The following is a 9,069-nucleotide window of genomic DNA, read 5'->3' as shown; positions in this document are numbered from 1 at the left end:
CCTTGCAGGACTGTCATGGAGATTATATGAAATAATGAAAATTAAGTACTTGGCACAGACCTGGCATGTAATAAGCACTAAAACTTATTTTCTTTTTACCTATTCCTCTGTATTAAATCTAAAATTCTATGAATTATAGAAGCCAGATTACCCAGGTTATAATCTAAATTATTGTCTCTAGTAGCTAAGTGAACCTATGCTAGAAACTATTTTTCTTCATGTGTAAAATTAAGATTCAAATATATGCTTGGTTTTCTTGTTTGCTTGTTGTTACAATAAAATAAATAATGTGAGAATACGCTCACTTAAAGAGCTACAGTCATGGACTGGGAAAAAACTAACAACGGTGTCTAGAGAGTTTCTGCTTCTTGGCATGCAGTATTATTCCATCTTCGTAACAATATCAGGAGATATTTATTTCACAAGTGAGAAAAGGCAGAGAGGCTAAGTAACTTATCCAAGGTAACCCAACTGGTAAGTCACCGAACAGCAAAGTTAATCCAGGTATACTGTTAGTAAGAGGAAAGGATTATTTGTTCTTAAAATGAGAACTATGAAGAGAAGAGTAAAGAATAACAGGTTCCCTGAGGAATTATTTAAATGGTGCTCATTAGCATAATAAAAGAAAACTCAATAAGCTGAGGAGAAGTAGTTGCAAATAAGTAAACAAATAACGATTATAAAAGAAATAATTACTAAATACAAGTTGGCAGTTTAATGCGTATGTCTAACTGTACTTTTTCTATTATCATGAAACTGACAGAAAAGGAAACAAAGTCTATGTTAATTCATTATATATTCTCATAGACTTCAGCTGTAGTTTGTAAGAGCCATGCCGGTTGCTCTGACTCCACATAGAGAACGAAGAAATCCTCTACGAGCCCCATGGGTTTACAGAAGTCTATCAATCACTCTGTCAGTCTTCCGGATCATAATTCAAGTTGCCTTCCCGAATTTTGTTGGATATATCAGATCTACTCCGGCTCCATAGGTAATTTTTCTCCCTAATGGATTTGGAATTTGTTCTTTATTATCTTTGAGCTAATGTGCTGCTCAAAGTTTTTGAAAATGGTAGTAAAAATGCTAGTCATTAGTTCTCTGTGTGTGTCTATATGCATATATAATTTGTATGTGTGTGTAATGTGTATATGCATATATGTAACTATATATAATTCACAAACAGTTATCTTACTATCATGGCACAGGGAATTGAAAGGTATAAATAGAATAGTTACTTAATACTACTTATGTTAATTGTGAGTAACATGGTTTCTTGTGCTTAATATAATTGTTTTATATATGTATTTATCTATTTTAAGGGTCTTTACAAATAGGAAAAAATAAGTGTATAGGGTTTCATGTTGATGTAGAAATTTGGTAGCTGTCTAGGCATTTGATCAATGAAGACTAATAGACCAAAAAATTGAGCTGAGCATTTACCAAAATTCAGTCAGCAAAACAGATAAATATGTTGAAAAAGTAAAGTAAACTCTTGGATATATTTGCAAATGAAGTTTATTATTTCATTCAACAAACCTATATCATGCACATGTGTAAGGCCTCGGATTGGCATGGATATGCATACAAAGCAGACTCAATCCTGTCCTTAAGAACACTAACAAAAGTAAAGAAATACGTGAAGTGTCATAGTAGAGGCATATATAGCCACACAAGATATGAGGCCATAATGAGACTGCAAGATACAGGAAGCCTTTGAAAAATTGAAAAATGTGAGAATTAAACAGAATATTAAAGATTAAGAAGACTCCCAAAGTGCTGGGATTACAGGCGTAAACCCATAGATCACCTGAGGTCAGGAGTTCAAGACCAGCTTGACCAAAATGCAGAAACCCCATCTCTACTAATAAAAATTAAGTAGGTGTGGTGGCAGGCACCTGTAATCCCAGCTACTCAGGAGGCTGAGGCAGGAGAATTGTTTGAACCTGGCAGATAGAAGTTGCAGTGAGCCTAGATTGTGCCATTGCACTCCAGCCTGGGCAAGAGATCGAGACTGCTACTCAAAAAAAAAGATGAGTAAGCATTACAAATAGAAGAGTCATAAGTGAAAAAAAAAAAAAAAACAACTTGGTTTGTGTGAGATCCATAAGCTTTTTGAATATTTCCCACTACAATTTCACTTTCATGGGGAGTAGGACTCCTCATCATTTTGGTTACTGATGCATCCCAAGTACCTAGAACTGTGCCTGATACATAGTAAATGTTGGCTGAATGAATGATTAAATTAATCATTAAATTGCAAAGTGCAAGTCAGACAAGAGAAATATGAGTTTGGAATAGAATTAGATCACAGAGTATCTTGAAGTGTTCTTTAGTGACACTTTATCTACTTTGTCTCCTTTAGTCTCCTCTCAGCTCTAGGAAATCTAATGATAGCATAGTATATTATAATCAATGCTTCAATTCACGTTTCCCTCTAGACTTTGGCCTCATAATGTGAAATTTTCTTGATGCAGTTTCCCATCATAACTTTCTCTGTGTCCACTTACCATGGGATATACGTTTGACAACAGGAACTGATTTAATTTGCCTCATATTCTTCATGGAAGAAAATCTTTCTAGATACCATTTTCAGTCAGCCATAGCTACCTGAAAAGACCACTGCTTATGCCCATTAGAGTTAAAGCATTGGGTTCATATCTCAGTTCTGACATGGCCCAGGCTTACACGTATGAAATAATTATCTCTAATATGCCTAAGTCACGGGTCTGAATAAAGCTTAAAGTAAATAATATATGCAAAAATATCTTGTAAATTGTAAGGCATAAGACAAATGTAAAGAATTATCCATTTATTAGCGTCTACATGGTCTTGAAACTAAGAAATTAAATAATATAATAATTTCACATATTATCATTGCTATTTTTGCAAATCATGGATAAGAAATTTTGGCAGTTTTAAAATCACATCATGTAGGAATGTCTCTTTTCCATTTATATTAAAACTGGCATTAAACTAAAACCACAGAGATATCAAAGATTATGATTTACTCTCAAATAACTCTTAATATGTTTGTTCCTTAATCTCAAATTTGGAAGGAATAGCATCCTTTGATCACTATATAAACATTTTTCAATTAATCCTTATAATAACTAATGCTAGAAGGTAATAATCATCATCATTCATACTTTATGTAATGAATCAATTGTGAAACTTGCACAAAGTCAAATGTACTATCCCTGGTTTCATAATCTTTGGACTTTTTAGCATATACTGCTTCCACTCTCTCCTATGCTGCTTAGGTAATGAATCTGAGACAAAGTTATTGAAAAGGTATACTTGTCATTATAATATAAACAAAATAAGTATATAATAATTACTCTCTTTATTCTGTACCAAAATAGAAAAAAAATTGTTCTATGAGCAAGGTGGAGAAGTTTTTTTTTTTGTTGTTGTTGTTGTTGTTGTTGTTTTTGAGATGGGGTCTTCCTCTTGTTGCCCAGGTTGGAGTGCAGTGGTGTGATCTCAACTCACTGCAACCTCTGCCTCTCGGGTTAAAGCAATTCTCCTCCCTCAGCCTCCCAAGTAGCTGGAATTACAGGCATGTGCCACCACGCCCAGCTAAATTTGTATTTTTCATAGAGACGGGGTTTCACCATGTTGGTCAGGCTGATCTTGAACTCCTGACCTCAAGTAGATCCACCCATCTTGGGCTCCCAAAGTGCTGGGATGACAGGCATGAGCCACCGTGTCCAGAGTGAGGTGGATAATTGTTATGTGGATTATGCTTAATTTGTTAATCTCATACTACTAATTTACATGTTTATTTTATGTGCATATATGTCATATATTGCATTTATATGTGTGTACAGTTACATGTGTGTATACATAACTTATAAGTGTGTGCATAAATGTGTGTATCTCTGTGTATTATACATATATCCATATGAGCACACATATACGTACTTACACTTATAAAACAAACCTCCATCTCCTTACTTCACTCTACATATGGAAAGTTCTGGTTTTTTTTCTCATTTTAAAATAAAATGGCAAGTTATTTTATTATTTACATTAAGTTTACTTCTTCCTGATCTTATGTATGTTATTAAAATGAAAAATGGCCTTTTAAATCAGATACACAGCAAATTAGATGTAATAAACATATTAACATTAGTTAACATAATTTTTGTGGACACATCCTTCTGAAGAGAACCACTGTAGTGGCCTGGCACAATGAGTAAGGCACGACATTATGAAAAGGGCACTTGAGATCTACATATAATGTGAGGTTTGTGATACTATCAGAAAGGAAGTGTGGTAGCTAAATTACCATGGCTTTCTGCAGAAATGAAGTCACAAACTCTCAAAATCATCATGTTGAGTGGTTAATAAACGTGAGATTTCATGAATTTTCCTGTGTGTTTTAAGACAAATGCTATTATACTATATATACTATATATTGTTTACTCTTTGTAGATATAATAACACCCAGTAAAAATGATTGCTTATATTATTTTAAACTACATTTAATAATGACCTTATTTATTTCCTTTTCTTTAGAGATGATCAGTGTGCTTTTTTCCTATTTTTAAAGACAGCAAGGTGGAAAACTGGTGGATATTATAAGGACACCCTTAAAAGTACATTGTTACTATGACAATAAAAATGAGAGCAAATGTCCAAACTCTTCTTGGTAAAATTCCATTTTTCTGTTTGAAATATTTTAGTCCCCTGCATTAAGTGTAAGCAAATATTCTTCGTGTAACATTTTCAACTGAATTAAATATTTCAATTTAATTTACATGCATTAAACAAATACCTACTGTGTTCTTGGTAATTCAGGATAAAAAGATGGCTAAAATTATCTCGTCTGGTCTCCACCACATTGTAGCCTATGGAAAAATTTAGGAACTGATAAACTCAACACAAAGTTACAAGTAGCATGATAGAAATTGGCACAGGACACAAAGCACCTAATGCTTCTGTTCCTCCTCCCCCATGTCCTCTCCCTCCAATTTTTTTTTTTTTTTTTTAGATATAGTGATATAGATAGGTTAGGGAAAGGGCCATAGAGGAAATCCAGGATTTAAGGATCCTCCAGGAATAGAAGTTAAAGCCACTGAGAAATATAGATGACTTGAATTGTGTAAAATGAAGTCAATATGCTACGATTCCAAAGTTACATTATCTTTCTTATAGAAGTTATATAATAATAAAGACGTTATTTGATTATTTATTGCTGTACAATAATATTATCACAAATTTAGCAGCTTAAAACAACACACATTAATTATCTCTCAGTTTCTGTGGATCCGGAGTCCAGGCATGCTCTATTTATCTGGGCCCTCTGCCATGCTGCAAATTGTCAGCCAGGACTAGATTCTCATCTGGAGGTTCAACTGGGTAAAAATCTGCTTCCTCTCTTATGTGGTTGTTAGCAGCATTTAGTTCCATGTAGTTACAGGGCTGAGAGGTTCAGTGTTTTGCTGGCTGTTGTCTGGGGCAGACTTTACCTCCTAGAGGATACCAGTAGTTCTTTGCCATGTGAGATTCCCCTGTGCAGCCATTTTCTTTCTCACAGACAGCAAGGGAGAGAGAGAGGCCGACAGGCACTATGGGCTTATGTGACATAATCACATGCACATAATCACACACATCCTATCACCTTTTGTGTATTCGGTTGGTTAGGAGCAAGTCATGGGTCCCACCCACATTCCAGAGGAAGGGCATAAACTCTAAGTGTTAGGCATCATAATCCCACCTTCAGAGTTGCTCTGCCACAGCTATTATCAATAGAAAAGATGTAAGTCCGACCACAACAGCTTGGAGCCATGATCCAAACTGATGAAAAATTAACATGTTGTATTGGATTTAATAGTGCTAAACCTCCTATCATCAGGTACATCATCTTTATTAGGAAAATAATGAAAAAAAAAATGTGGAAGTATTTGTTAGAGCTCTCCAGAGACATAAGACTAATAGAAAATGTTCATGCACACACACACACATATATATGAGAGACAGTTTTATTTTAAGAAATTTAAAAAATTGGCTCACATTGATTGTGAAGTCTGGCAAGTCTAAAATCTGCAGGCTGGGCCAGCAGCCTGGAGACCCAAGAAAGAACTGATGTTCCAGTTAAAGTCCAAAAGCAGTTTTCCGGCAGAATTCCCTCTTGCTCTTGCTCAGCGGAGGTCAATCATTTGTTCTATTCAAGCCTTCAACTGATTGGATTAGGTCTGTTTACATTATGGAAGGCAATCTGCTTTATGCAAAGTCCACTGACTAAAATGGAAATCTTACATTTAACATGAGTAACATCCAGAATAACATTTGAGCAAATATCTGAGCAGCATGGCTCAGCCAAATTGATACATAAAGTTATCTGTCACATCTTTAAGATTTTTAGTAAACGTTACCTGTAATATATTTATACTTCAATGTGTTAAGCACTAATTTCTTTATAAATATTAATTCATAACACCCTCTGATGTAAATATATTTATTACAAATTCTATTTCATAGATAAGGACATGAAAGCACTGAGAATTTAAGTAATTTGCCTGTCATTCCACCTGTGAATGGTGAAGACAGGCTATTTGGTTCCAGAGTCTTCCCCTTAACTAGTAATCTATGCTACCTATTGTTATGCATGGTGTTTGCAAAAATACATAAAACGAACTACAGTTTATTCTTGGCAAAGGAAACCTTTAGATCTTTAAAAGTACTAGCTGAATCATCATATATAATCACATAAAATCCTAGTAAAATTTTGGACATTCTTGTTTGATAAGTTTCTTTTTCCTTTAGAAGAGTGTGAACTTTAGTATAATAAATACAACATAGTAAGCCATGTAACTAAATCACAAATTCCTCAATGATTATATCTCCTATACTGTACAGCAATTACCAGACTCATTAGCACACAGTTGCTGATCAATAAATATTTGTTAGTTTGAGAACCACTCAGATGCATACAAACACACACGCATACATATATACTATATATCTCTTACGTCACTTCACAAAGCTTTGCAGATTGCTAATCAAAATGTATATATAAAGAAGGAAAACTCAATTTGTGTAATGGCAGATTAGGTAATTTACATCAAGTTTCCTGCTGAAGCCAACCTTCAAAAGTGGAAAATGAAGAAATGTATCTCTTTAAGATTTCAAAGAACTAACAAAAATGGTAAATAATAACTAAGGTTAAAATCCAAAAGAAGCTGAAAACTAGAAAAGGTGAGTCTGTCAGATGAGATCACTTCTACCCAGGGGCCATTTAAAGATCTAAAAGAGATGACTAGAAGACAGAAGAAAATTTTTGACACTTAAATCCAAAAGATGCAATTTAATGCTAACCAATGGTGATAACATAGTTATGTCTATAATAGTTAATATGCAACCCTCTACTTAGGACTGTGTCACCAAAGTTTGGCACACGGAGAGTGAAAGTAAGCTGGAAGTAAATTAACTCTTCCCTAAATTGATCCTGAGTTATTTGAGTCGTTAACAAACCTCAAGCCCTAAATTTAGGCAATCCTTTATGTCTTATATTTTAAATATCCAATAGACCAAGATTGTGTATATTCAAGTGTACAATGTGAAGATTTGAAATACTTATACATTGTGTAATGATTAACATCATCGAATTAACTGACACATCCATCACAACCCATGCTATATATTACATCCACTGAACTCATTGATCTTATAATTTGAAGTTTGTACCCTTTGACCAACATCACTCAATTCCTCTCAACCCCTAGTCCCTGCCCTTGGTAATTGTTGAATTTTAAGCTTCTGAGAGTTTGACTTTTTTAGATTCCACATGTAAGTGAAATCATATGATATTTATCTTTCTGCATCTGGCTTATTTTACTAGCATAATGCCCTCCAAGTTTGTGTATCTTGTCACAAATGATAGGATTTCCTTCTTTTTTATGGTTTAATATTCCACTGGATATGTTACATATAACATATATATCATATATATCATATATTATATGTATCATATATATCATATATATCACATTTTTCTTATCCGTTCATTCATATAGACAGATTGTTTCCATATCTTGGCTGTTATGAATAACACTGCAATGAACATGGGCATGCAGGTAATCTCTTTGAGATACTGATTTCATTTGCTTTAGATATATAACAGCAAGTGGGACTGCTGTATCCTATAGAATTTCTATTTTTAATGATTTGAGTAACCTTCATACTGTGTTTTGTAATGGCTATACTAATTTACATTTCCAACAATGCAGAAGGGTTCCCTTTTATCCACACTATCACCAACACTTATCATCTCTTGTCTTTTTCATAATAACTATCCTAGAAGATGGATGATGTATCATTTTGGTTTTGATTTGCATTTCTCTGATGATTTTTTATTTTAAGTACATTTCTACTAATATTCTTATCATTATCACATAAGTGATCTCCAAGGAGTTCCAGGCTTTCCCTACAGCTCTTTCCTTCTGAGCTCTTACCAGAATGACTCTTAACACTCTATTTATGGCAAACGAAGCTTTTCCTAGCCTGCTCTTCCAAATTACTTCAGCCTCTATTTATTACCCAGTTTCAAAGCTACTACCGTTTTCTTTGGTTATTTGTTACAGTAACAGTACCACTTCTCGGCACCAATTTTCAATCTTAGTCTGTTTTGTGCCAGTATAAAATAATACCAGAGACTGGGTAATTTGTGAAGAAAATAAATGTATTTCTCACAGTTCTAGAGGCTGAAGAGTTCAATATAAACATGCTGGCATCTGGCAAGGGTCGTTTTATTGCACATTTCCATAGTGGAAGGCAGAAGGGTGAGAGAGGGCAAGAGTAGGGGAAGGAAATCAGGAGTAAAACTCACATTTATAACCAATCTTCTCCTGTGGTAACATTAATCTATTCATGAGGGCAAATCCCTTATGAGCTATACACTTTCTGTTAATCCCCACCTCTCAACATCGTTAAAACGTGCATTGGGAATGACGTTTCTGTTTGGACGAACGGAGGCAAGATGGTGCACTTCCGGGTTCTTCATCCCCCCTCCCAACTTCCCCCCCCCCAACTTTTCCCGCGCGCGCGAAAATGCAGCCGGCGACA

Source organism: Colobus angolensis, unplaced genomic scaffold, assembly GCF_000951035.1.
Source record: "Colobus angolensis palliatus isolate OR3802 unplaced genomic scaffold, Cang.pa_1.0 Scaffold858, whole genome shotgun sequence".
Lineage (NCBI taxonomy): Eukaryota > Metazoa > Chordata > Mammalia > Primates > Cercopithecidae > Colobus > Colobus angolensis.
This window is presented reverse-complemented; position numbering follows the sequence as displayed.